The sequence below is a fragment of the Pseudophryne corroboree genome, unplaced genomic scaffold, assembly GCF_028390025.1.
Source record: "Pseudophryne corroboree isolate aPseCor3 unplaced genomic scaffold, aPseCor3.hap2 scaffold_99, whole genome shotgun sequence".
Classification (NCBI taxonomy): domain Eukaryota; kingdom Metazoa; phylum Chordata; class Amphibia; order Anura; family Myobatrachidae; genus Pseudophryne; species Pseudophryne corroboree.
The window spans coordinates 434,834-462,183 of NW_026970570.1; the positions used below are offsets into that span (position 1 = coordinate 434,834).

General features: G+C 45.9%; 18 non-coding genes and 3 pseudogenes across 18 annotated transcripts; 4 read left to right on the plus strand and 17 right to left on the minus strand.

Annotated features, from left to right (window-relative positions):
- Positions 1-2,705: 2,705 nt before the first annotated feature.
- LOC135049636 (U1 spliceosomal RNA) lies at positions 2,706-2,868 on the minus strand. The gene has a single exon (XR_010241356.1). It is a non-coding gene; the product is annotated as a U1 spliceosomal RNA (small nuclear RNA).
- Positions 2,869-3,012: 144 nt separating this feature from the next.
- On the plus strand, positions 3,013-3,128 carry LOC135049096 (U5 spliceosomal RNA). The gene has a single exon (XR_010240864.1). It is a non-coding gene; the product is annotated as a U5 spliceosomal RNA (small nuclear RNA).
- Positions 3,129-3,398: 270 nt separating this feature from the next.
- On the plus strand, positions 3,399-3,514 carry LOC135049130 (U5 spliceosomal RNA). Its single transcript, XR_010240897.1, has one exon. It is a non-coding gene; the product is annotated as a U5 spliceosomal RNA (small nuclear RNA).
- A 286-nt stretch (positions 3,515-3,800) lies between these two features.
- Positions 3,801-3,916, plus strand: LOC135049076 (U5 spliceosomal RNA). The gene has a single exon (XR_010240845.1). It is a non-coding gene; the product is annotated as a U5 spliceosomal RNA (small nuclear RNA).
- Positions 3,917-4,191: 275 nt separating this feature from the next.
- LOC135049138 (U5 spliceosomal RNA) lies at positions 4,192-4,307 on the plus strand. Its single transcript, XR_010240905.1, has one exon. It is a non-coding gene; the product is annotated as a U5 spliceosomal RNA (small nuclear RNA).
- Positions 4,308-10,931: 6,624 nt separating this feature from the next.
- On the minus strand, positions 10,932-11,095 carry LOC135049271 (U1 spliceosomal RNA). The gene has a single exon (XR_010241035.1). It is a non-coding gene; the product is annotated as a U1 spliceosomal RNA (small nuclear RNA).
- Positions 11,096-11,766: 671 nt separating this feature from the next.
- On the minus strand, positions 11,767-11,929 carry LOC135049637 (U1 spliceosomal RNA). Its single transcript, XR_010241357.1, has one exon. It is a non-coding gene; the product is annotated as a U1 spliceosomal RNA (small nuclear RNA).
- A 152-nt stretch (positions 11,930-12,081) lies between these two features.
- On the minus strand, positions 12,082-12,245 carry LOC135049296 (U1 spliceosomal RNA). Its single transcript, XR_010241058.1, has one exon. It is a non-coding gene; the product is annotated as a U1 spliceosomal RNA (small nuclear RNA).
- A 668-nt stretch (positions 12,246-12,913) lies between these two features.
- LOC135049552 (U1 spliceosomal RNA) lies at positions 12,914-13,077 on the minus strand. The gene has a single exon (XR_010241294.1). It is a non-coding gene; the product is annotated as a U1 spliceosomal RNA (small nuclear RNA).
- A 152-nt stretch (positions 13,078-13,229) lies between these two features.
- On the minus strand, positions 13,230-13,393 carry LOC135049186 (U1 spliceosomal RNA). The gene has a single exon (XR_010240953.1). It is a non-coding gene; the product is annotated as a U1 spliceosomal RNA (small nuclear RNA).
- Positions 13,394-14,063: 670 nt separating this feature from the next.
- On the minus strand, positions 14,064-14,226 carry LOC135049588 (U1 spliceosomal RNA). The gene has a single exon (XR_010241323.1). It is a non-coding gene; the product is annotated as a U1 spliceosomal RNA (small nuclear RNA).
- A 152-nt stretch (positions 14,227-14,378) lies between these two features.
- On the minus strand, positions 14,379-14,543 carry LOC135049339 (U1 spliceosomal RNA). Its single transcript, XR_010241100.1, has one exon. It is a non-coding gene; the product is annotated as a U1 spliceosomal RNA (small nuclear RNA).
- Positions 14,544-15,236: 693 nt separating this feature from the next.
- On the minus strand, positions 15,237-15,371 carry LOC135049615 (U1 spliceosomal RNA; annotated as a pseudogene).
- A 152-nt stretch (positions 15,372-15,523) lies between these two features.
- Positions 15,524-15,687, minus strand: LOC135049205 (U1 spliceosomal RNA). Its single transcript, XR_010240972.1, has one exon. It is a non-coding gene; the product is annotated as a U1 spliceosomal RNA (small nuclear RNA).
- A 2,296-nt stretch (positions 15,688-17,983) lies between these two features.
- On the minus strand, positions 17,984-18,125 carry LOC135049480 (U1 spliceosomal RNA; annotated as a pseudogene).
- A 152-nt stretch (positions 18,126-18,277) lies between these two features.
- Positions 18,278-18,441, minus strand: LOC135049533 (U1 spliceosomal RNA). Its single transcript, XR_010241279.1, has one exon. It is a non-coding gene; the product is annotated as a U1 spliceosomal RNA (small nuclear RNA).
- Positions 18,442-19,133: 692 nt separating this feature from the next.
- On the minus strand, positions 19,134-19,275 carry LOC135049481 (U1 spliceosomal RNA; annotated as a pseudogene).
- A 152-nt stretch (positions 19,276-19,427) lies between these two features.
- On the minus strand, positions 19,428-19,591 carry LOC135049579 (U1 spliceosomal RNA). Its single transcript, XR_010241316.1, has one exon. It is a non-coding gene; the product is annotated as a U1 spliceosomal RNA (small nuclear RNA).
- A 6,747-nt stretch (positions 19,592-26,338) lies between these two features.
- LOC135049140 (U5 spliceosomal RNA) lies at positions 26,339-26,454 on the minus strand. Its single transcript, XR_010240907.1, has one exon. It is a non-coding gene; the product is annotated as a U5 spliceosomal RNA (small nuclear RNA).
- Positions 26,455-26,729: 275 nt separating this feature from the next.
- Positions 26,730-26,845, minus strand: LOC135049067 (U5 spliceosomal RNA). Its single transcript, XR_010240836.1, has one exon. It is a non-coding gene; the product is annotated as a U5 spliceosomal RNA (small nuclear RNA).
- A 274-nt stretch (positions 26,846-27,119) lies between these two features.
- LOC135049108 (U5 spliceosomal RNA) lies at positions 27,120-27,235 on the minus strand. Its single transcript, XR_010240876.1, has one exon. It is a non-coding gene; the product is annotated as a U5 spliceosomal RNA (small nuclear RNA).
- Positions 27,236-27,350: the final 115 nt, after the last annotated feature.

Here is a 27,350-nt window from a genome sequence, read left to right on the forward strand (position 1 = left end):
CTCAGTTGAATCTCCTTAACTTGACGGGGGAGGGGCTGCCCGAGCAGCCACCCTCCCCAGCCCTATCCCAACTCATACTTATTTTGCATATGAGATCTCTTGATCATGAAGATTGTTCTCACAGGGTGAGGTTCATCCATTATATTTTAAAATAGGAAGGTACAAATTACATATTTGAATTGCATTTATGTGCTGGATTCAAATGTCCCCCCCCCCCCCTTCCTTTCTCAATTGTGCCCGTCAGCAGCTATTCTAAGGTTGCTGCCAATGGGTGTGACACATTAATTTCTTCTGTGGGGTACACTGGACTCCACAAGGATTCACATTGGGGTGTAGAGTAGGATCTTGATCTGAGGCACCAACCGGCTCAAAGCTTTTGACTGTTCCCAAGATGCTCAGTGCATTCTCCTCTATAACCCCGCTTCCATGAACAGGGAGCTCAGTTTGTAGTTGGTGCCTTCAGTAGCAGGCCACTTAACAGGGGCCTGCCTCAGGCAGCCTATTCTTAGCTATAAATTTTGACAAGAAAAGAAGAACTTGTTTTATGAGAATCTACAAGGGCTGCAGCAGGCTAGGTCTAATAGACATCTTTACTGCAGCTTCATCACTCCCAGCGGCGCTGTATACTCCCGTGCCCTGGTTGCTGGGTCACTGCAGCGGAGGGTCCGGTTTCATCCTAAGGTCAGTCACACACACACCACCCTTCCGGATCACGAGGCCGCTGATGAAGGGGAGCGTGGCCGTAGGGGGTGGACCGTGTGCGCACTGGCGTGGACACTGATTACTGGGCAGCCGCTCCACTAGCCACCAGGTACAGTTAAGGAGCACAGGTCTGGGGGTTTTTCTCCTATATTAACCCAATTTTGTACTGCCCGCAGCGCATTGTGATAGGTAATAGGGCCTGATTCAGGTTGGATTGCAATCACAATAAGCGATCCAACTGCAAAAATTGCTAAGAGCATACGCATGTGCCTGCATTTTCTGCGGCACCCCGCAGAGAATGCGATCGCCTCTGCCTGTCAATCGGGGCGGGGGGGGATAGGTGGGTCAGCAACACTCCATTTCCAAGTCAGGGATGGAGCGGTGCGGGGGCAAGGCTTCAAAATGGGGTCTGCAACGGAGTAGACACAGGGGGCGTGGTCACAGCGGCTGTATGACATCACATTCAGCCGCTGTGATCACAAAAATGGTGGCGGCTTCCTGCGCGCACATACAGTCTGCACCAGCAGGAGGCTACACCATTTTTTATGATCACGCTGAACTGCAGTGCGACTGCAATTACAGCATGGTCAAGAAGGGAGGCGTCATGCTGGGTGGCCATGCCCTTTCACTGTGCAGGAGCCAGCACCGCTCACACACTAGTCCCCGGGTGCAGCCCCCAACCCCCGGGACACCCGGAGCAACAAAATGTAGATTCAGGCCACCAGGCCACGCCCCTACCTATGAAACCATGCCTCCTTTTTACCATTGCGCTGCTTATCTGCGCGCACTGCATTACAATCTCCCTCGCCACCTCTCTGGGTGTCACCAGTGATAGTGACACCTCTGCCATGCTTGTAGCAGCTGGTCCTAAGATCTACGCCTCAAGCCCTGAGTGTTTGCCCTTGTGACTTGTTGATCATCATAGCGAAGCAGATGCTTACAGAAAACTGCAGGGGCTTAGATTGAAAATAAAAAAATTGATTGGTATAAGGTAGAGATGAGCGGGTTCGGTTCTCCGAGAACCGAATTCCCCACGAACTCCACGTTGTTTACACTGGTCCGAGGCAGGCTCGGTTGTTCCCGCCTGACTCGCAAAACCTGAACAAGGGAAAATGTCATCATCCCGCTGTCGGATTCTCGCGAGATTCGGATTCCATATAAAGAGCTGCGCGTTGCCGCCATTTTTACTCGTGCATTGAAGAGAGAGCGGAATGGACGTGGCTATGTTCTCTCAGTGGAAATCTCAATATCAGTGCTCAGTATCAGTGGTTACTTATTGCTGCTCAGTAATACTAGTAGTGTGTCTCTCCTGCTCAGTGTCAGTTCTCAGTAGTATCCTCATCAGTGCTCAGTATCACTGCTCATTGTCTTGTGCTGCATTGTGGTGCTCAGCATACTACAGTACATTACTAATAGTCCAGTGCTGCATCTTGCTGCTCAGTGTCAGTTCTAGTATCCTCATCAGTGCTCACTATCACTGTTCATTGCATTTTGGTTTTCTGTATACTACAGTAACATAGTAATATAGTAACATATAGTAACATAGTTTTTGAGGTTGAATAGAGGCAAATTGCCCATCGTGTTCAACCTGTTTTAAGTTGTGATGATTCTACATACTTGCTGAATAATGTTTTATGACTAGTTAGCTACTATAACTCATGTTACCCCCGGATTAACCATGTTGATATTTTAAGTATTATAACCTTAGATAGCTTTTTCATTCAGAAATGTATCCATTCCTTTTTTAAATCCAATTACAGAGTCCGCCATTACCACCTTCCCTGGCAGGGAATTCCACATCCTGATTGCCCTAACAGTGAAGATCATAGTATCTCACCTGGCAGGTAAGTAGGAGTTGGGCTAGAGCTGTGGAGGATTGCTGCTCGGGCACCCCCTGTCAAGTGAAGGAGATCCAACTGAGGCAGCACAAGGGAACTCTCGAAAGAAGAACAAGGCTAGAGGAAGATCTGAGACAAAGAAATCTGACTTTTACCAGAGCTGACCAGAGGAAAGCACAAACACAGTCCCCCACTACCACAAATAATGCAGTCGAGTTTCCCACATTGGGGAAATCACAGGGGTCAGCATACCCAGAATGCAATGAATGAACCTCACCCTGGGAGAACAATCTTCATGACCATGGTATCTCCTATGCAAAATAAGTATGATTTGGGATAGGGCTGGGGAGGGCCGCTGCTCAGGCACATCTCTGTCAAGTAAAGGAGATTCAACTGAGGCAGCACAAGGGAACTCTCATCTGGGGACAACAACTGCAGGGAGAACACATATTTTCAGATGAAAATCTTGGTCATGCTCTGGCTTCTCTTCAGAACGAACAAATCTTTCGCCTTTTACTAAAGATTTCCGTGGAGAGGAGCAAAACTGAGTTTTACCTCAATTTTTGCATGCCCCATCTTTTTGGATTTTCTTTTATCGGTTTAAAGATAGAATGAGTGTGCTTTAATGAAAGCTCATTTGCATAGAAATTACAGTAAATGTTTGTTTCTTTTCAAACAGAACTTTCTTGACCATGCTACTTGCTTGAAAGATCTGGGAGCACATGGAATACAGTACAAACCATGCTTATAGCAAGGAGAAGCCAGGTGAGAAATCTGCTTTCTTTCAAATTGGGCGCTCACTTTGATCTGAATGAGGACTGCTGGCATGGCACTCAGGCGACAGGTGGAATCTTGGTCATGCTCTGGTTTCTCTTCAGAATGAACAAATCTTTCGCCATTTATTAAAGATTTCCGTGGAGAGGAGCAAAACTGAGTTTTATCTCAATTTTTGCATGCCCCATATTATTGGGGTTTCTTTTATCAGTTTAAGGACAGAATGAGTGTGCTTTCTTGTTGGCTTTAATGTAAGTTTATTTGTATAACAATGACAGTAAATGTCTGTTTCTTTTCAAACAGAACTTTCTTGACCATGCTACTTGCTTGAAAGATCTGGGAGCACATGGAAAAGAGTACAAACCATGCTTATAGCAAGGGGAAGCCTGGTGAGAAATCTGCTTTCTTTCTTTCAAATTGGGTGCTCACTTTGAGCTGAATGAGGACTGCTGGCATGGCACTCAGGCGACAGGTGGAATCTTGGTCATGCTCTGGTTTCTCTTCAGAACGAACAAATCTTTCGCCTTTTACTAAAGATTTCCGTGGAGAGGAGCAAAACTGAGTTTTATCTCAAATTTTGCATTCCCCATCTTATTGGGGTTTTATTTTATCTGTTTAAAGATAGAACGAGTGTGCTTTAATGTAAGCTCATTTGCATAGAAATGACAGTAAATGTTTGTTTCTTTTCAAACAGAACTTTCTTGACTATACTAATTGCTTGAAAGATCTGGGAACACATGGAAAAGAGTACAAACCATGTTTATAGCTAGGGGAAGCCTGGTGAGAAATCTGCTATCTTTCTTTCAAATTGGGTGCTCACTTTGAGCTCAATGAGAACTGCTGGCATGGCACTCAGGCGACAGGTGGAATCTTGGTCATGCTCTGGTTTCTCTTCAGAACTAACAAATATTTCGCCTTTTATTAAAGATTTCCGTGGAGAGGAGCAAAACTGAGTTTTATCTCAATTTTTGCATGCCCCATATTATTGGGGTTTCTTTTATCAGTTTAAAGACAGAACGAGTGTGCTTTCTTGTTAGCTTTAATGTAAGTTGCCATAGATGCAGTGAAACACACGTGTAGGGCACGGCGTGTCCGCGTGTATTTGACTCATGTGAAATGTTATAAAACAAAAATATATGATTATGATGTTAGCTGTTAGTCTCCACTAATAGGGAATAGAAGCTGAGCTATAAGAAAGGAATACACTAGATATGATGTCACTTAGCAGATACAATGTCTAAAGTGCATACAGATAGCTACTAATAACTCTTGATAAGAAAGTATATCAGTGTGGGTATATTTATATGATGGGATATTGGGACTAGTGAATATATATCACTCCTGCTGTCCAGATTGGCAATAACCAGACAATTATGATAAGAGTAGAGATGTCACATGGGCTGCTATAGATATTAATTTAATGCTGTATGTGTCATTTGTTACAAATGGATACATTTTCTATGAGTCAGCCTAGCAGCTGCATGTTCTAACAGAACACTATCCTCACACAGAATCTGCTAACCTTGAGATAACTAAATGACAGTGTGTAACAGTCTCTTTACTATAAGACTGTTACAAAGTAATATATATATTTGAAGTCAGTCTAGCAGCTGTGTGTTCCAGCAGTTTATAAGACAAAGAAAATCTCCTATTGTGGAATCTAGACACATGGGACTGCTGGCCTGTGTCATACTATTTCTATGTAATACCAGTAACATGTATATAACTGTTACATAATTGTTACAAATGGATAAATCTTTGAGTCAGCCTAGCAGCTGCATGTCCTAACAGGACACCATAAATCCTTTACAGTGTAACAAATTGATTGGTAACACTTAAAGGCTGGAGAGCAGTTATATGCCTTACTAGCATACTCAATATACCACATTATTACACCAGTTACCACGATTATTGACAGCGCATTTGATATATTATATTACCCTCACACTGAGTCTGTTTACCTTTAGATAACTAAGTGACCGAATATGTAACAGTTTCTCTATCATAAGACTGTTACAAAGTGAGATAGATATATTTGGAAGTCAGTCAAACAGCTGTGTGTTTCAGCGGTTTATAAGAAAATTCCTCATTGTGGAATCTGGACCACTAAGGGTTATTATATATATAGCACATGGAATTGCCACATCTCCCTATATGATAATTTCATTACACTGTAACATAATAAGAATTAACTCTTTAACAGTGTAAATAGAGAGTAATGAATCTCTGACACATGGAATATATTATTTCTTAGATGAATTGGATAAACCATTATGACAGACACTTTGCTTCCTAATAAGAATTGAGGTGGCTATACCTCTAAGGAAAGCATTATTGCCTACGCCTAGATCAGATTAAATAAGATCTGGCTGAATATATGAAGGAAGGTTGCTATTTATATGAGAATTGGAATTGCTATATTCCTTAAGGCAACCCCACCGATTGATATATGTTGTCAATTAAGTATATCTGAACGGCTATATCTGGACCAGATTTAATAAGATCTGGCTGATTATATGAAGGAGGGCTGCTATTTATATTGGAATTGCCATATTCCTTAAGGCAACCGCACCTGTTGGTATATCTCGCCAATTAACTATATCTAAACAGCTAAATTAAAGCTATTCATCATTTTTTTAGTTTGGATATTAATAAATATGATCTTTCCATGATGCATAGAGATTTCCCTATCAAGTGATTCCTTATCCGATATAGAAAGCTATCCCCCTGTGGTATTGAATTTAGGAATATAGTCTTAGGGGACACAGAGAAATAAGTGATCCCCATCTACCTAAGCACCCCACAAATTGGAGGTTAGCTTACCGGTTATACTCAATCACCCCCACAAATTCGCCAATGGGGATGGCTTCCCGGGAGGTAACCCCTATTGAGTGAAGGGAGTATATAGGATACGACCCAGTGGTACCTGACGACATAGATACTAACAGCTATTTAATAACATTACACTAGAAAGTGATTATTAGCAACATATATATCTATATAAACAACCCCGCCAGGGTTGTGCCTTCAAAAATAATCACACACGGACACGCTTTTTAAACCTTTTTTTCACATCTCTTTATTCTTCTTATGCACATGTATGTTAGTTCTGTGATTTTAACCTTTATGTTTCACTGCAGTTTGGGATAATAATATTAATATTTATCCAATTTTAATACATACTTAATAAAGGTTATATTTTATGATTCATTCATTCTGTCCAGTGCGTCAACAGTGCAGATTTCTTCTTGTTTTTTCTCCCAAATTCTATAACAATGACAGTAAATGTTGTTTCTTTTCAAACAGAACTTTCTTGACCATGCTACTTGCTTGAAAGATCTGGGAGCACATGGAAAACAGTACAAACCATGCAGTATCACAAGAGCCTTTATTTGATCTTTCATGAAGATAGAGCAGAATTGAGGACACGTCAACAATTTCTGCCGAAGGTGGTTCATCTTTCCACATGGTGCCTTTGGCCACTGACACCTTCGTTGAGTCAAAGTCTCTGGCTGTGGTCAGAACTTTGAAAATTTATGTCACCAGAACGGTTCAGATTAGGAAAACAGAGGCTCTGTTTGTCCTGTATGCTCCCAACAGGATTGGGTGTCCTGCTTCCATGTAGACCATTATGCGCTGGATCTGTGGTAAGATTCAGCATGCTCATTCCATGGCAGGATTGCCGTTACTGAATTAGGTGAAGACCCATTCTACTAGAAAGGTGGGTTCATCCTGGGCAGCTGGTCGGGGAGTCTCGGCATTGCAACTTTGCCGAGCAGCTATTTAGTAAACACTTTTGCTAAGTTTTACAAGTTTGATACCTTGGCTGATGATAACCTCAAGTTGGGTCATTCGGTGCTGCAGAGTCGTACGCACTCTCCCACCCGTTCAAGAGCTTTGGTATAACCCCATGGTTCTTAATGTGACCCCAGCATCCTCTAGGTCGTATGAGAAAATAGGATTTTAATACCTACCGGTAAATCCTTTTCTCTTAGTCCGTAGAGGATGCTGGGTACCCGTCCCAGTCCATACTGTGTCTGCAGTTATTACTTGTGGTTATACACATGTTATGTTATGGTTCTGGTCAGCTTTTTGCTGCAATTGTTCATGCCGTTGGCTTGTGTTCTGTTGAATGCCACGTTCTGCGGCATGCTTAAGGTGTGAGCTGGTAAGATGCTCACCTTAGTTTAACAATAAATCCTTTCCTCGAAATGTCCGTCTCCCTGGGCACAGTTCCTATAACTGGAGTCTGGAGGAGGGGCATAGAGGGAGGAGCCAGTTCACACCCTTTGAAAGTCTTAAAGTGCCCATGTCTCTTGCGGATCCCGTCTATACCCCATGGTTCTTAATGTGACCCCAGCATCCTCTACGGACTAAGAGAAAAGGATGCCCTTGCGCACTATCCTGACTTCTCCTCCCGTCTGCTTACTTTGTGCCTTCCAACGCACAATGCGAACTACAGGTGGTGCTGCAGGGCCCACACCCTTTTACTTGCCTTACAGAACAGCTCTGGAGCTGTTACAGTGCCCAGCTGCTGCAAGAAATCAGCTTGAATGCTTCAGGGGATGGGGCATGGCCAACATGAGCCCCACACCAAAGGAGGGTGGGGGTGTTTAATGCGAACTAGGGGTCATCCAAGCACCGCAAAAGGCCGCCATGCCCTGCATGCCCCTTTTCTCTTTTCATATGCAGATGAGGGTTCCAGCCAACTTTGGCCCACATCTTGGATGACATCACCGTATGCAAATCCGTCTTCTGCAGACCTTCCCCCAGGAATGCTTGTACTAGTTGTTGCATATGGTTTGATATTTGATGGTGCTTCAATATTAGGCAGCCTTCCACCCTCCCATGTTCATCTGAACAGATGTGGTCTCCCTGCAGTTGTTGTCCCCAGACGAGAGTTCCCTTGTGCGTCCTCAGTTGAATCTCCTTAACTTGACGGGGGAGGGGCTGCCCGAGCAGCCACCCTCCCCAGCCCTATCCCAACTCATACTTATTTTGCATATGAGATCTCTTGATCATGAAGATTGTTCTCACAGGGTGAGGTTCATCCATTATATTTTAAAATAGGAAGGTACAAATTACATATTTGAATTGCATCTATGTGCTGGATTCAAATGTCCCCCCCCCCTTCCTTTCTCAATTGTGCCCGTCAGCAGCTATTCTAAGGTTGCTGCCAATGGGTGTGACACATTAATTTCTTCTGTGGGGTACACTGGACTCCACAAGGATTCACATTGGGGTGTAGAGTAGGATCTTGATCTGAGGCACCAACCGGCTCAAAGCTTTTGACTGTTCCCAAGATGCTCAGCGCATCCTCCTCTATAACCCCGCTTCCATGAACAGGGAGCTCAGTTTGTAGTTGGTGCCTTCAGTAGCAGGCCACTTAACAGGGGCCTGCCTCAGGCAGCCTATTCTTAGCTATTAATTTTGACAAGAAAAGAAGAACTTGTTTTATGAGAATCTACAAGGGCTGCAGCAGGCTAGGTCTAATAGACATCTTTACTGCAGCTTCATCACTCCCAGCGGCGCTGTATACTCCCGTGCCCTGGTTGCTGGGTCACTGCAGCGGAGGCTCCAGTTTCTTCCTAAGGTCAGTCACACACACACCGCCCTTCCGGATCACGAGGCCGCTGATGAAGGGGAGCGTGGCCGTAGGGGGTGGACCGTGTGCGCACTGGCGTGGACACTGATTACTGGGCAGCCGCTCCACTAGCCACCAGGTACAGTTAAGGAGCACAGGTCTGGGAGTTTTACTCCTATATTAACCCAATTTTGTACTGCCCGCAGCGCATTGTGATAGGTAATAGGGCCTGATTCAGGTTGGAATGCAATCACAATAAGCGATCCAACTGCAAAAATTGCTAACAGCATACGCATGTGCTTGCATTTTCTGCGGCACCCCGCAGAGAATGCGATCGCCTCTGCCTGTCAATCGGGGCGGGGGGGGAGAGGGGGGTCAGCAACACTCCATTTCCAAGTCAGGGATGGAGCGGTGCGGGGGCAAGGCTTCAAAATGGGGTCTGCAACGGAGGAGACACAGGGGGCGTGGTCACAGCGGCTGTATGACATCACATTCAGCCGCTGTGATCACAAAAATGGTGGCGGCTTCCTGCGCGCACATACAGTCTGCACCAGCAGGAGGCTACACCATTTTTTATGATCACGCTGAACTGCAGTGCGACTGCAATTACAGCATGGTCAAGAATGGAGGCGTCATGCTGGGTGGCCATGCCCTGTCACTGTGCAGGAGCCAGCACCGCACACACACTAGTCCCCGGGTGCAGCCCCCAACCCCCGGGACACCCGGAGCAACAAAATGTAGATTCAGGCCACCAGGCCACGCCCCTACCTATGAAACCATGCCTCCTTTTTACCATTGCGCTGCTTATCTGCGCGCACTGCATTACAATCTCCTTCGCCACCTCTCTGGGTGTCACCAGTGATAGTGACACCTCTGCCATGCTTGTAGCAGCTGGTCCTAAGATCTACGCCTCAAGCCCTGAGTGTTTGCCCTTGTGACTTGTTGATCATCATAGCGAAGCAGATGCTTACAGAAAACTGCAGGGGCTTAGATTGAAAATAAAAAAATTGATGGGTATAAGGTAGAGAGGAGCGGGTTCGGTTCTCCGAGAACCGAATTCCCGACGAACTCCACGTGGTTTACACTGGTCCGAGGCAGGCTCGGTTGTTCCCGCCTGACTCGGAAAACCTGAACAAGGGAAAATGTCATCATCCCGCTGTCGGATTCTCTCGAGATTCGGATTCCATATAAAGAGCTGCGCGTTGCCGCCATTTTTACTCGTGCATTGAAGAGAGAGCGGAGAGGACGTGGCTATGTTCTCTCAGTGGAAATCTCAATATCAGTGCTCAGTATCAGTGGTTACTTATTGCTGCTCAGTAATACTAGTAGTGTGTCTCTCCTGCTCAGTGTCAGTTCTCAGTAGTATCCTCATCAGTGCTCAGTATCACTGCTCATTGTCTTGTGCTGCATTGTGGTGCTCAGCATACTACAGTACATTACTAATAGTCCAGTGCTGCATCTTGCTGCTCAGTGTCAGTTCTAGTATCCTCATCAGTGCTCACTATCACTGCTCATTACATTGTGGTGTTCTGTATACTACAGTAACATAGTAATATAGTAACATATAGTAACATAGTTTTTGAGGTTGAATAGAGGCAAATTGCCCATCGTGTTCAACCTGTTTTAAGTTGTGATGATTCTACATACTTGCTGAATAATGTTTTATGACTAGTTAGCTACTATAACTCATGTTACCCCCGGATTAACCATGTTGATATTTTAAGTATTATAACATTGGATAGCTTTTTCATTCAGAAATGTATCCATTCCTTTTTTAAATCCAATTACAGAGTCCGCCATTACCACCTTCCCTGGCAGGGAATTCCACATCCTGATTGCCCTAACAGTGAACATCATAGTATCTCACCTGGCAGGTAAGTAGGAGTTGGGCTAGAGCTGTGGAGGATTGCTGCTCGGGCACCCCCTGTCAAGTGAAGGAGATCCAACTGAGGCAGCACAAGGGAACTCTCGAAAGAAGAACAAGGCTAGAGGAAGATCTGAGACAAAGAAATCTGACTTTTACCAGAGCTGACCAGAGGAAAGCACAAACGCAGTCCCCCACTACCACAAATAATGCAGTCGAGTTTCCCACATTTGGGGAAATCACAGGGGTCAGCATACCCAGAGTGCAATGAATGAACCTCACCCTGGGAGAACAATCTTCATGACCATGGTATCTCCTATGCAAAATAAGTATGATTTGGGATAGGGCTGGGGAGGGCCGCTGCTCAGGCACATCTCTGTCAAGTAAAGGAGATTCAACTGAGGCAACACAAGGGAACTCTCATCTGGGGACAACAACAGCAGGGAGAACACATATTTTCAGATGAACATGGGAGGGCAGAAGGCTGCCTAACACTGAAGCACCCCCAAACAACAAACCAAATGCAACTACTAGTGCAAGCATTCCTGGGGGAAGGCCTGCAGCAGATGGATTTGCATATGGTGATGTCATCCAAGCAGTGGGTCAAAGTTGGCTTCAACCCTCGTCTGCATATGAAAATAAAAAAGGGGTGTGCAGGGCATGGCGGCCTTTTGCGGCGCTTGGATGACCCCTAGTTTGCATTAAACACCTCCACCTTCCTTCGGTGTGGGGCTCATGTTGGCTATGCCCCAGCCCCTGAAGCATTCAAGCTGATTTCTTGCAGCAGCTGGGCACTGTAACAGCTCCAGAGCTGCTCTGTAAAGCAAGTAAAAGGGTGTGGGCCCTGCAGCACTACCTGTAGTTTGCATTGTGCGTTGGAAGGCACAAAGTAAGCAGACGGGAGAAGTCAGGATAGTGCACAAGGGCATAGAAGGGAGCGGCTCAAGAAAAGAGAAGTGGAAACAGACAGCAAACTAGGCTGGAGAGAGACCTGAGACAAAGAGATCTGAATTATACGAGAGCCGACCAGAGGAAACACAAATTATGTAATCAAGTGTCCCACATTTGGGGAAATCGTAGGAGCAGCACACCCAGAGTGCATTGGGTGAGCCTTGCCCTGGGAGAAGCACCTTCCTGATCATAGTATCTCACCTGGCAGGTAAGTAGGAGTTGGGCTAGAGCTGGGGAGGGTCGCTGTTCGGGCACCCCCCTGTCAAGTGAAGGAGATCCAACTGAGGCAGCACAAGGAAACTCTCGAAAAAAGAACAAGGCTAGAGGAAGATCTGAGACAAAGAAATCTGACTTTTACCAGAGCTGACCAGAGGAAAGCACAAACACAGTCCCCCACTACCACAAATAATGCAGTCGAGTTTCCCACATTTGGGGAAATGACAGGGGTCAGCATACCCAGAATGCAATGAATGAACCTCACCCTGGGAGAACAATCTTCATGACAATGGTATCTCCTATGCAAAATAAGTATGATTTGGGATAGGGCTGGGGAGGGCCGCTGCTCAGGCACATCTCTGTCAAGTAAAGGAGATTCAACTGAGGCAGCACAAGGGAACTCTCATCTGGGGACAACAACTGCAGGGAGAACACATATTTTCAGATGAACATGGGAGAGCAGAAGGCTGCCTAATACTGAAGCACCCCCAAACAACAAACCAAATGCAACAACTAGTACAAGCATTCCTGGGAAAAGGTCTGCAGAAGACGGATTTGCATACGGTGATGTCATCCAAGCAGTGGGCCAAAGTTGGCTGGAACCCTCATCTGCATATGAAAAGAGAAAAGGGGTATGCAGGGCATGGCGGCCTTTTGCGGCGCTTGGATGACCCTTAGTTCGCATTAAACACCTCCACCCTCCGTCGGTGTGGGGCTCATGTTGGCTATGCCCCAGCCCCTGAAGCATTCAAGCTGATTTCTTGCAGCAGCTGGGCACTGTAACAGCTCCAGAGCTGCTCTGTAAGGCAAGTAAAAGGGTGTTGGCCCTGCAGCACTACCTGTAGTTTGCATTGTGCGTTGGAAGGCACAAAGTAAGCAGACAGGAGAAGTCAGGAGAGTGCACAAGGGCAAGGGCAGGGGCTCAAGAAAAGAGAAGTGGAAACAGACAGCAAACTAGGCTGGAGAGAGACCTGAGACAAAGAGATCTGAATTATACGAGTAGCCGACCAGAGGAAACACAAATTATGTAGTCAAGTGTCCCACATTTGGGGAAATCGTAGGAGCAGCACACCCAAAGTGCAATGGGTGAGCCTTGCCCTGGGAGAAGCACCTTCCTGATCATAGTATCTCACCTGGCAGGTAAGTAGGAGTTGGGCTAGAGCTGGGGAGGGTCGCTGCTCGGGCACCCCCCTGTCAAGTGAAGGAAATCCAACTGAGGCAGCACAAGGAAACTCTCAAAAAAAGAACAAGGCTAGAGGAAGATCTGAGACAAAGAAATCTGACTTTTACCAGAGCTGACCAGAGGAAAGCACAAACACAGTCCCCCACTACCACAAATAATGCAGTCGAGTTTCCCACATTTGGGGAAATCACAGGGGTCAGCATACCCAGAATGCAATGAATGAACCTCACCCTGGAAGAACAATCTTCATGACCATGGTATCTCCTATGCAAAATAAGTATGATTTGGGATAGGGCTGGGGAGGGCCGCTGCTCAGGCACATCTCTGTCAAGTAAAGGAGATTCAACTGAGGCAGCACAAGAGAACTCTCATCTGGGGACAACAACTGCAGGGAGAACACATATTTTCAGATGAACATGGGAGAGCAGAAGGCTGCCTAATACTGAAGCACCCCAAACAACAAACCAAATGCAACAACTAGTACAAGCATTCCTGGGGGAAGGTCTGCAGAAGACGTATTTGCATACGGTGATGTCATCCAAGCAGTGGGCCAAAGTTGGCTGGAACCCTCATCTGCATATGAAAAGAGAAAAGGGGTATGCAGGGCATGGCGGCCTTTTGCGGCGCTTGGATGACCCTTAGTTCGCATTAAACACCTCCACCCTCCGTCGGTGTGGGGCTCATGTTGGCTATGCCCCAGCCCCTGAAGCATTCAAGCTGATTTCTTGCAGCAGCTGGGCACTGTAACAGCTCCAGAGCTACTCTGAAAGGCAAGTAAAAGGGTGTGGGCCCTGCAGCACTACCTGTAGTTTGCATTGTGCGTTGGAAGGCACAAAGTAAGCAGACAGGAGAAGTCAGGAGAGTGCACAAGGGCATAGAAGGCAGCGGCTCAAGAAAAGAGAAGTGGAAACAGACAGCAAACTAGGCTGGAGAGAGACCTGAGACAAAGAGATCTGAATTATACGAGAGCCGACCAGGGGAAACACAAATTATGCAGTCAAGTTTCCCACATTTGGGGAAATCGCAGGAGCAGCACACCCAGAGTGCAATGGGTGAGCCTTGCCCTGGGAGAAGCACCTTCATGATCATAGTATCTCACCTGGCAGTTATGTAGGAGTTGGGCTAGAGCTGGGGAGGGTCGCTGCTCGGGTACCCCCCTGTCAAGTGAAGGAGATCAAACTGAGGCAGCACAATGGAACTCTCGAAAGAAGAACAAGGCTAGAGGAAGATCTGAGACAAAGAAATCTGACTTTTACCAGAGCTGACCAGAGGAAAACACAAACACAGTCCCCCACTACCACAAATAATGCAGTTGAGTTTCCCACATTTGGGGAAATCACAGGGGTCAGCATACCCAGAATGCAATTAAATGAACCTCACCCTGGGAGAACAATCTTTATGACCATGGTATCTCCTATGCAAAATAAGTATGATTTGGGATAGGGCTGGGGAGGGCCGCTGCTCAGGCACATCTCTGTCAAGTAAAGGAGATTCAACTGAGGCAGCACAAGGGAACTCTCATCTGGGGACAACAACTGCCGGGAGAACACATATTTTCAGATGAACATGGGAGGGCAGAAGGCTGCCTAATACTGAAGCACCCCCAAACAACAAACCAAATGCAACAACTAGTACAAGCATTCCTGGGGGAAGGTCTGCAGAAGACGGATTTGCATACAGTGATGTCATCCAAGCAGTGGGCCAAAGTTGGCTGGAACCCTCATCTGCATATGAAAAGAGAAAAGGGGTATGCAGGGCATGGCGGCCTTTTGCGGCGCTTGGATGACCCTTAGTTCGCATTAAACACCCCCACCCTACTTCGGTGTGGGGCTCATGTTGGCCATGCCCCAGCCCCTGAAGCATTCAAGCTGATTTCTTGCAGCAGCTTGGCACTGTAACAGCTCCAGAGCTGCTCTGTAAGGCAAGTAAAAGGGCGCAGCACTACCTGTAGTTTGCATTGTGCATCGGAAGGCACAAAGTAAGCAGACAGGAGGAGAAGTCAGGATAGTGCACAAGGGTATAGAAGGGAGGGGCTCAAGAAAAAAGAAGTGGAAACAGACAGCAAACTAGGCTGGAGAGAGACCTGAGACAAAGAGATCTGAATTATATGAGAGCCGACTAGGGGAAACACAAATTATGCAATCAAGTTTCCCATATTTGGGAAAATCGCAGGGGCAGCACACCCAGAGTGCAATGGGTGAGCCTTGCCCTGGGAGAAGCAACTTCATGATCATAGTATCTCACCTGGCAGGTAAGTAGGAGTTGGGCTAGAGCTGGGGAGGGTCGCTGCTCGGGCACCCCCCTGTCAAGTGAAGGAGATCCAACTGAGGCAGCACAAGGGAACTCTTGAAAGAAGAACAAGGCTAGAGGAAGATCTGAGACAAAGAAATCTGACTTTTACCAGAGCTGACCAGAGGAAAGCACAAACACAGTCCCCCACTACCACAAATAATGCATTTGAGTTTCCCACATTTGGGGAAATCACAGAGGTCAGCATACCCAGAACGCAATGAATGAACCTAACCCTGGGAGAACAATCTTCATGACCATGGTATCTCCTATGCAAAATAAGTATGATTTGGGATAGGGCTGGGGAGGGCCGCTGCTCAGGCACATCTCTGTCAAGTAAAGGAGATTCAACTGAGGCAGCACAAGGGAACTCTCATCTGGGGACAACAACTGCAGGGAGAACACATATTTTCAGATGAACATGGGAGGGCAGAAGGCTGCCTAATACTGAAGCACCCCCAAACAACAAACCAAATGCAACAACTAGTGCAAGCATTCCTGGGGGAAGGCCTGCCGCAGATGGATTTGCATATGGTGATGTCATCCAAGCAGTGGGTCAAAGTTGGCTTCAACCCTCGTCTGCATATGAAAAGAGAAAAGGGGCATGCAGGGCATGGCGGCCTTTTGCGGCGCTTGGCTGACCCCTAGTTTGCATTAAACACCTCCACCCTCCGACGGTGTGGGGCTCATGTTGGCTATGCCCCAGCCCCTGAAGCATTCAAGCTGATTTCTTGCTGCAGCTGGGCACTGTAACAGCTCCAGAGCTGCTCTGTAAGGCAAGTAAAAGGGTGTGGGCCCTGCAGCACTACCTGTAGTTTGCATTGTGCGTTGGAAGGCACAAAGTAAGCAGACAGGAGAAGTCTGGAGAGTGCACAAGGGCATAGAAGGCAGCGGCTCAAGAAAAGAGAAGTGGAAACAGACAGCAAACTAGGCTGGAGAGAGACCTGAGACAAAGAGATCTGAATTATACGAGAGCCGACCAGGGGAAACACAAATTATGCAGTCAAGTTTCCCACAGGAGTATATAGGATACGACCCAGTGGTACCTGACGACATAGATACTAACAGCTATTTAATAACATTACGCTAGAAAGTGATTATTAGCAACATATAAATCTATATAAACAACCCCGCCAGGGTTGTGCCTTCAAAAATAATCACACACGGACACGCTTTTTAAACCTTTTTTTCACATCTCTTTATTCTTCTTATGCACATGTATGTTAGTTCTGTGATTTTAACCTTTATGTTTCACTGCAGTTTGGGATAATAATATTAATATTTATCCAATTTTAATACATGCTTAATAAAGGTTATATTTTATGATTCATTCATTCTGTCCAGTGCGTCAACAGTGCAGATTTCTTCTTGTTTTTTCTCCCAAATTCTATAACAATGACAGTAAATGTTGTTTCTTTTCAAACAGAACTTTCTTGACCATGCTTCTTGCTTGAAAGATCTGGGAGCACATGGAAAACAGTACAAACCATGCAGTATCACAAGAGCCTTTATTTGATATTTCATGAAGATAGAGCAGAATTGAGGACACGTCAACTATTTCTGCCGAAGGTGGTTCATCTTTCCACATGGTGCCTTTGGCCACTGACACCTTCGTTGAGTCAAAGTCTCTGGCTGTGGTCAGAACTTTGAAAATTTATGTCACCAGAACGGTTCAGATTAGGAAAACAGAGGCTCTGTTTGTCCTGTATGCTCCCAACAGGATTGGGTGTCCTGCTTCCATGTAGACAATTATGCGCTGGATCTGTGGTAAGATTCAGCATGCTCATTCCACGGCAGGATTGCCGTTACTGAATTAGGTGAAGACCCATTCTACTAGAAAGGTGGGTTCATCCTGGGCAGCTGGTCGGGGAGTCTCGGCATTGCAACTTTGCCGAGCAGCTATTTAGTAAACACTTTTGCTAAGTTTTACAAGTTTTAGAGTAAAGGAGATTCAACTGAGGCAGCACAAGGGAACTCTCATCTGGGGACAACAACTGCAGTGAGAACACATATTTTCAGATGAACATGGGAGGGCAGAAGGCTGCCTAATACTGAAGCACCCCCAAACAACAAACCAAATGCAACAACTAGTACAAGCATTCCTGGGGGAAGGTCTGCAGAAGACGGATATGCATATAGTGATGTCATCCAAGCAGTGGGCCAAAGTTGGCTGGAACCCTCATCTGCATATGAAAAGAGAAAAGGGGTATGCAGGGCATGGCGGCCTTTTGCGGCGCTTGGATGACCCTTAGTTCGCATTAAACACCCCCACCCTCCTTCGGTGTGGGGCTCATGTTGGCCATGCCCCAGCCCCTGAAGCATTCAAGCTGATTTCTTGCAGCAGCTTGGCACTGTAACAGCTCCAGAGCTGCTCTGTAAGGCAAGTAAAAGGGTGTGGGCCCTGCAGCACTACCTGTAGTTTGCATTGTGCGTTGGAAGGCACAAAGTAAGCAGATGGGAGAAGTCAGGATAGTGCACAAGGGTATAGAAGGGAGGGGCTCAAGAAAAAAGAAGTGGAAACAGACAGCAAACTAGGCTGGAGAGAGACCTGAGACAAAGAGATCTGAATTATATGAGAGCCGACCAGGGGAAACACAAATTATGCAGTCAAGTTTCCCACATTTGGGGAAATCGCAGGGGCAGCACACCCAGAGTGCAATGGGTGAGCCTTGCCCTGGGAGAAGCATCTTCATGATCATAGTATCTCACCTGGCAGGTAAGTAGGAGTTGGGCTAGAGCTGGGGAGGGTCGCTGCTCGGGCACCCCCCTGTCAAGTGAAGGAGATCCAACTGAGGCAGCACAAGGGAACTCTCGAAAGAAGAACAAGGCTAGAGGAAGATCTGAGACAAAGAAATCTGACTTTTACCAGAGCTGACCAGAGGAAAGCACAAACACAGTCCCCCACTACCACAAATAATGCAGTTGAGTTTCCCACATTTGGGGAAATCACAGGGGTCAGCATACCCAGAATGCAATGAATGAACCTAACCCTGGGAGAACAATCTTCATGACCATGGTATCTCCTATGCAAAATAAGTATGATTTGGGATAGGGCTGGGGAGGGCCGCTGCTCAGGCACATCTCTGTCAAGTAAAGGAGATTCAACTGAGGCAGCACAAGGGAACTCTCATCTGGGGACAACAACTGCAGGGAGAACACATATTTTCAGATGAACATGGGAGGGCAGAAGGCTGCCTAATACTGAAGCACCCCCAAACAACAAACCAAATGCAACAACTAGTGCAAGCATTCCTGGGGGAAGGCCTGCAGCAGATGGATTTGAATATGGTGATGTCATCCAAGCAGTGGGTCAAAGTTGGCTTCAACCCTCGTCTGCATATGAAAAGAATAAAGGGGTGTGCAGGGCATGGCGGCCTTTTGCGGCGCTTGGATGACCCCTAGTTCGCATTAAACACCTCCACCCTCCTTCGGTGTGGGGCTCATGTTGGCTATGCCCCAGCCCCTGAAGCATTCAAGCTGATTTCTTGCAGCAGCTGGGCACTGTAACAGCTCCAGAGCTGCTCTGTAAAGCAAGTAAAAGGGTGTGGGCCCTGCAGCACTACCTGTAGTTTGTATTGTGCGTTGGAAGGCACAAAGTAAGCAGACGGGAGAAGTCAGGATAGTGCACAAGGGTATAGAAGGGAGGGGCTCAAGAAAAAAGAAGTGGAAACAGACAGCAAACTAGGCTGGAGAGAGACCTGAGACAAAGAGATCTGAATTATATGAGAGCCGACCAGGGGAAACACAAATTATGCAGTCAAGTTTCCCACATTTGGGGAAATCGCAGGGGCAGCACACCCAGAGTGCAATGGGTGAGCCTTGCCCTGGGAGAAGCATCTTCATGATCATAGTATCTCACCTGGCAGGTAAGTAGGAGTTGGGCTAGAGCTGGGGAGGGTCGCTGCTCGGGCACCCCCCTGTCAAGTGAAGGAGATCCAACTGAGGCAGCACAATGGAACTCTCGAAAGAAGAACAAGGCTAGAGGAAGATCTGAGACAAAGAAATCTGACTTTTACCAGAGCTGACCAGAGGAAAGCACAAACACAGTCCCCCACTACCACAAATAATGCAGTTGAGTTTCCCACATTTGGGGAAATCACAGGGGTCAGCATACCCAGAATGCAATGAATTAACCTAACCCTGGGAGAACAATCTTCATGACCATGGTATCTCCTATGCAAAATAAGTATGATTTGGGATAGGGCTGGGGAGGGCCGCTGCTCAGGCACATCTCTGTCAAGTAAAGGAGATTCAACTGAGGCAGCACAAGGGAACTCTCATCTGGGGACAACAACTGCAGGGAGAACACATATTTTCAGATGAACATGGGAGGGCAGAAGGCTGCCTAAAACTGAAGCACCCCCAAACAACAAACCAAATGCAACAACTAGTGCAAGCATTCCTGGGGGAAGGCCTGCCGCAGATGGATTTGCATATGGTGATGTCATCCAAGCAGTGGGTCAAAGTTGGTTCAAACACCTTTGCAAAGTTCTATAAGTTTGATACCCTGGCTGAGGAGGACCTCCTGTTTGCTCAATCGGTGCTGCAAAGTCATCCGCACTCTCCTGCCCGTTTGGGAGCTTTGGTATAATCCCCATGGTCCTTACGGAGTCCCCAGCATCCTCTAGGACGTAAGAGAAAATAAGATTTTAAACCTACCGGTAAATCTTTTTCTCGTAGTCCGTAGAGGATGCTGGGTGCCCGTCCCAAGTGCGGTCTACTTCTGCAAGACTTGTATATAGTTATTGCTTACATAAGGGTTATATGTTAGTTTTCATCGGTCTTGGACTGATGCTATGTTGTTTTCATACTGTTAACTGGGTAGTATATCACAAGTTATACGGTGTGATTGGTGTGGCTGGTATGAATCTTGACCTTGGATTAACAAAAATCCTTTCCTCGTACTGTCCGTCTCCTCTGGGCACAGTTTCTCTAACTGAGGTATGGAGGAGGGGCATAGAGGGAGGAGCCAGTGCACACCCAGATCTAAAGTCTTTCTTAAAGTGCCCATGTCTGCTGCGGAGCCCGTCTATCCCCCATGGTCCTTACGGAGTCCCCATCATCCTCTACGGACTACGAGAAAAAAAAATTACCGGTAGGTTTAAAATGTTATTTTTTTCTCTGCAACCCACTGCTAAATTGTGCTTCCTAGCTGTTTTTTATAAAATCACTTAATTAAATCTAACTCTGATTACGTCAGAGAAGGCCAGGTACCCTACACCATAAGAGGGGGTTTGAAATTTTGACTTGTCTACTTAAAGATCACCAAAATCTGATGACAAGGTCAATTACATCCCTGGGTGGGATTGAACCACCAACCTTTTGGTTAATAGCCCATGTAAGTGCAAGAAATCCTGAAGCACTCACTCATCATGGGAAAGTACCAATGTGTTTCTTACAAAAATTCTCCAGATTATTGACTTTTTAAAGTTTTTCTAGGAAACGTTCTAGATGAATGCTTATTAGCCTTTGTCAGTATTGACTTTCGCAAGGTGTCTCTGTGGCGCAATCGGTTAGCATGTTTGGCTATTAACCAAAAGGTTGGTGGTTCAATCCCACCCAGGGATGTAATTGACCTTGTAATCAGATTTTGGTGATCTTTAAGTAGACAAGTCAAAATTTCAAAAACCCCCCTTATGGTGTAGGGTACCTGGCCTTCTCTGATGTAATCAGAGTTAGATTTGATTAAGTGATTTTATAAAAAAAACAGCTAGGAAGCACAATTTAGCAGTGAGTTGCAGAGAAAAAAAAATTATGCTGGCAGAAAAGTCCAATTGAGTGATTAAACAGCTCTTCATTTTCTGATTTTATGTTTATGCTAACAAATTTGCTCTCTGAAAAGTGTCCACAAAGCCAAGTCTCTGATTAACACCTTTGTAGGAATGGTTTTTCACCTATTACTGAATTAAACTTGCTTCATTGGAAAGGCATCAAAGATGCATCCTCATTTCAATGTCTACTGAAATAATACAGGTTGACACCAGGAAACGTCACTGCATCCTTGCTGCTTCCTCATGGGGAAGTCTGTTTAATGTGAAAACAAGGTGATATCTAATCAGCACACAGGTAAGGAATTAAGAAAATCTTTCTTTATGGGTGAAGATGTTTCTCACAAATTGTTGTCCCAATGCATCATTGAAATTCAAGATGGAAGATGATTTTCATATATCACTTGTACATTTTGCATTGCTCTTCTGGTGACAATGTAGTTTGTTTTTGTCAATTACCATTTCAGTAATAGGGTAAAGAAAATTAAGTGGATTTTTTAAAGAAAACAATGCTGTCAATATACTATTAAAACAAATTAAAATGATAAAAGTTATTGTACTTTAAGTAAAAATAAAAGTGCCAAAATATCAATCCCAGTTTTTGATTACTTTAATTATAAAAAAAAAAATGCACATAGCAGAGGATAGTTTCGATCAATCGACCTCTGGGTTATGGGCCCAGCATGCTTCCATTGCACTACTCTGCTGCTCATGGAAGTGTCAGAGATCCTGAAGACTAAATTGATTAAAGGCCTTAAAGTACTGGACTATAAGGAAAGACTTACTAGGCTGAATATTTATACACTAGAAAAGAGGTGCCTAAGAGGAGATATTATTAATATCTTCAAATATGTAAAGATACATAACAAAGAGTTATCAGAGGAATTATTTATTAAAAGAACACGTGGTCACTCGCTGCGACTGGAGGAAAGTTCAGAACGCAATGGAGGAAAGGTTTCTTCACTGTTAGGGCAATCAGGATGTGGAATTCCCTGCCAGGGAAGGTGGTAATGGCGGACTCTGTAATTGGATTTAAAAAAGGAATGGATACATTTCTGAATGAAAAAGCTATCCAAGGTTATAATACTTAAAATATCAACATGGTTAATCCGGGGGTAACATGAGTTATAGTAGCTAACTAGTCATAAAACATTATTCAGCAAGTATGTAGAATCATCACAACTTAAAACAGGTTGAACACGATGGGCAATTTGCCTCTATTCAACCTCAAAAACTATGTTACTATATTACTATGTTATTGTAGTATACAGAACACCACAATGCAATGAGCAGTGATAGTGAGCACTGATGAGGATACTAGAACTGACACTGAGCAGCAAGATGCAGCACTGGACTATTAGTAATGTACTGTATTATGCTGAGCAACACAATGCAGCACAAGACAATGAACAGTGATACTGAGCACTGATGAGGATACTACTGAGAACTGACACTGAGCAGGAGAGACACACTACTAGTATTACTGAGCAGCAATAAGTAACCACTGATACTGAGCACTGATATTGAGATTTCCACTGAGAGAACATAGCCACGTCCTCTCCGCTCTCTCTTCAATGCACGAGTAAAAATGGCAGCAACGCGCAGCTCTTTATATGGAATCCGAATCTCGCGAGAATCCGACAGCGGGATGATGACATTTTCCCTTGTTCAGGTTTTCCGAGTCAGGCGGGAACAACCGAGCCTGCCTCGGACCAGTGTAAACCACGTGGAGTTCGTGGGGAATTCGGTTCTCGGAGAACCGAACCCGCTCCTCTCTACCTTATACCCTATCAATTTTTTTATTTTCAATCTAAGCCCCTGCAGTTTTCTGTAAGCATCTGCTTCGCTATGATGATCAACAAGTCACAAGGGCAAACACTCAGGGTTTGAGGCGTAGATCTTAGGACCAGCTGCTACAAGCATGGCAGAGGTGTCACTATCACTGGTGACACCCAGAGAGGTGGCGAGGGAGATTGTAATGCAGTGCGCGCAGATAAGCAGTGCAATGGTAAAAAGGAGGCATGGTTTCATAGGTAGGGGCGTGGCCTGGTGGCCTGAATCTACATTTTGTTGCTCCGGGTGTCCCGGGGGTTGGGGGCTGCACCCGGGGACTAGTGTGTGAGCGGTGCTGGCTCCTGCAAAGTGACAGGGCATGGCCACCCAGCATGACGCCTCCCTTCTTGACCATGCTGTAATTGCAGTCGCACTGCAGTTCAGCGTGATCATAAAAAATGGTGTAGGCTCCTGCTGGTGCAGACTGTATGTGCGCGCAGGAAGCCGCCACCATTTTTGTGATCACAGCGGCTGAATGTGATGTCATACAGTCGCTGTGACCACGCCCCCTGTGTCTCCTCCGTTGCAGACCCCATTTTGAAGCCTTGCCCCCGCACCGCTCCATCCCTGACTTGGAAATGGAGTGTTGCTGACCCACCTCTCCCCCCCTTCCCCGCCCCGATTGACAGGCAGAGGCGATCACATTCTCTGCGGGGTGCCGCAGAAAATGCAGGCACATGCGTATGCTCTTAGCAATTTTTGCAGTTGGATCGCTTATTGTGATTGCAATCCAACCTGAATCAGGCCCTATTACCTATCACAATGCGCTGCGGGCAGTACAAAATTGGGTTAATATAGGAGAAAAACCCCCAGACCTGTGCTCCTTAACTGTACCTGGTGGCTAGTGGAGCGGCTGCCCAGTAATCAGTGTCCACCGCAGTGCGCACACGGCCCACCCCCTACGGCCTCGCTCCCCTTCAGCAGCGGCCTCGTGATCCGGAAGGGTGGTGTGTGTGTGACTGACCTTAGGATGAAACCGGAGCCTCCGCTGCAGTGACCCAGCAACCAGGGCACGGGAGTATACAGCGCCGCTGGGAGTGATGAAGCTGCAGTAAAGATGTCTATTAGACCTAGCCTGCTGCAGCCCTTGTAGATTCTCATAAAACAAGTTCTTCTTTTCTTGTCAAAATTAATAGCTAAGAATAGGCTGCCTGAGGCAGGCCCCTGTTAATTGGCCTGCTACTGAAGGCACCAACTACAAACTGAGCTCCCTGTTCATGGAAGCGGGGTTATAGAGGAGAATGCACTGAGCTTCTTGGGAACAGTCAAAAGCTTTGAGCCGGTTGGTGCCTCAGATCAAGATCCTACTCTACACCCCAATGTGAATCCTTGTGGAGTCCAGTGTACCCCACAGAAGAAATTAATGTGTCACACCCATTGGCAGCAACCTTAGAATAGCTGCTGACGGGCACAATTGAGAAAGGAAGGGGGGGGGGGGACATTTGAATCCAGCACATAGATGCAATTCAAATATGTAATTCGTACCTTCCTATTTTAAAATATAATGGATGAACCTCACCCTGTGAGAACAATCTTCATGATCAAGAGATCTCATATGCAAAATAAATATGAGTTGGGATAGGGCTGGGGAGGGCTGCTCGGGCAGCACCTCCCCCGTCAAGTTAAGGAGATTCAACTGAGGAAGCACAAGGGAACTCTCGTCTGGGGACAACAACTGCAGGGAGACCACATCTTTTCAGATGAACATGGGAGGGCGGAAGGCTGCCTAATACTGAAGCACCATATGCAACAACTAGTACAAGCATTCCTGGGGGAAGGTCTGCAGCAGACGGATTTGCATACGGTGATGTTATCCAAGCAGTGGGCCAAAGTTGACTGGAACCCTCATCTGCATATGAAAAGAGAAAAGGGGCATGCAGGGCATGGCGGCCTTTTGCAGTGCTTGGATGACCCCTAGTTCACATTAAACACCCCCACCCTCCTTTGGTGTGGGGCTCATGTTGGCCATGCCCCATCCCCTGAAGCATTCAAGCTGATTTCTTGCAGCAGCTGGGCACTGTAACAGCTCCAGAGCTGTTCTGTAAGGCAAGTAAAAGGGTGTGGGCCCTGCAGCACCACCTGTAGTTCGCATTGTGCGTTGGAAGGCACAAAGTAAGCAGACGGGAGGAGAAGTCAGGATAGTGCGCAAGGGCATTCTTTTCTCTTAGTCCGTAGAGGATGCTGGGGTCACATTAAGAACCATGGGGTATAGACGGGATCCGCAAGAGACATGGGCACTTTAAGACTTTCAAAGGGTGTGAACTGGCTCCTCCCTCTATGCCCCTCCTCCAGACTCCAGTTATAGGAACTGTGCCCAGGGAGACGGACATTTCGAGGAAAGGATTTATTGTTAAACTAAGGTGAGCATCTTACCAGCTCACACCTTAAACATGCCGCAGAACGTGGCATTCAACAGAACACAAGCCAACGGCATGAACAATTGCAGCAAAAAGCTGACCAGAACCATAACACAACATGTGTATAACCACAAGTAATAACTGCAGACACAGTATGGACTGGGACGGGTGCCCAGCATCCTCTACAGACTAAGAGAAAAGGATTTACCGGTAGGTATTAAAATCCTATTTTCTCATACGACCTAGAGGATGCTGGGGTCACATTAAGAACCATGGGGTTATACCAAAGCTCTTGAACGGGTGGGAGAGTGCGTACGACTCTGCAGCACCGAATGACCCAACTTAAGGTTATCATCAGCCAAGGTATCAAACTTGTAAAACTTAGCAAAAGTGTTTACTAAATAGCTGCTCGGCAAAGTTGCAATGCCGAGACTCCCCGACCAGCTGCCAAGGATGAACCCACCTTTCTAGTAGAATGGGTCTTCACCTACTTCAGTAACGGCAATCCTGCCGTGGAACGAGCATGCTGAATCTTACCACAGATCCAGCGCATAATGGTCTGCATGGAAGCAGGACACCAAATCCTGTTGGGAGCATACAGGACAAACAGAGCCTCTGTTTTCCTAATCTGAACCGTTCTGGTGACATACATTTTCAAAGTTCTGACCACAGCCAGAGACTTTGACTCAACGAAGGTGTCAGTGGCCAAAGGCACCATGTGGAAAGATGAACCACCTTCGGCAGAAATTGTTGACGTGTCCTCAATTCTGCTCTATCTTCATGAAAGATCAAATAAAGGCTCTTGTGATACTGCATGGTTTGTACTGTTTTCCATGTGCTCCCAGACCTTTAAGCAAGTAGCATGGTCAAGAAAGTTCTGTTTGAAAAGAAACAACATTTACTGTCATTGTTATGCAAATAAACTTACATTAAAGCTAACAAGAAAGCACACTCGTTCTGTCTTTAAACTGATAAAAGAAACCCCAATAATATGGGGCATGCAAAAATTGAGATAAAACTCAGTTTTGCTCCTCTCCACGGAAATCTTTAATAAAAGGCGAAATATTTGTTAGTTCTGAAGAGAAACCAGAGCATGACCAAGATTCCACCTGTCGCCTGAGTGCCATGCCAGCAGTTCTCATTCAGCTGAAAGTGAGCACCCAATTTGAATGAAAGAAAGCAGATTTCTCACCAGGCTTCCCCTTGCTATAAACATGGTTTGTACTCTTTTCCATGAGCTCCCAGATCTTTCAAGCAATTAGTGTGGTCAAGAAAGTTCTGTTTGAAAAGAAACAAACATTTACTGTCATTTCTATGCAAATGAGCTTACATTAAAGCACACTCGTTCTATCTTTAAACCGATAAAATAAAACCCCAATAAGATGGGGCATGCAAAAATTGAGATAAAACTCAGTTTTGCTCCTCTCCACGGAAATCTTTAGTAAAAGGCGAAAGATTTGTTCGTTCTGAAGAGAAACCAGAACATGACCAAGATTCCACCTGTCGCCTGAGTGCCATGCCAGCAGTCCTCATTCAGCTCAAAGTGAGCACCCAATTTGAAAGAAAGAAAGCAGATTTCTCACCAGGCTTCCCCTTGCTATAAACATGGTTTGTACTCTTTTCCATGTGCTCCCAGATCTTTCAAGCAATTAGTATAGTCAAGAAAGTTCTGTTTGAAAAGAAACAAACATTTACTGTCATTTCTATGCAAATGAGCTTACATTAAAGCACACTCGTTCTATCTTTAAACCGATAAAAGAAACCCCAATAAGACGGAGCATGCAAAAATTGAGATAAAACTCAGTTTTGCTCCTCTCCACGGAAATCTTTAGTAAAAGGCGAAAGATCTGTTCGTTTTGAAGAGAAACCAGAGCATGACCAAGATTCCACCTGTCGCCTGAGTGCCATGCCAGCAATCCTCATTCAGCTCAAAGTGAGCACCCAATTTGAAAGAAAGAAAGCAGATTTCTCACCAGGCTTCCCCTTGCTAT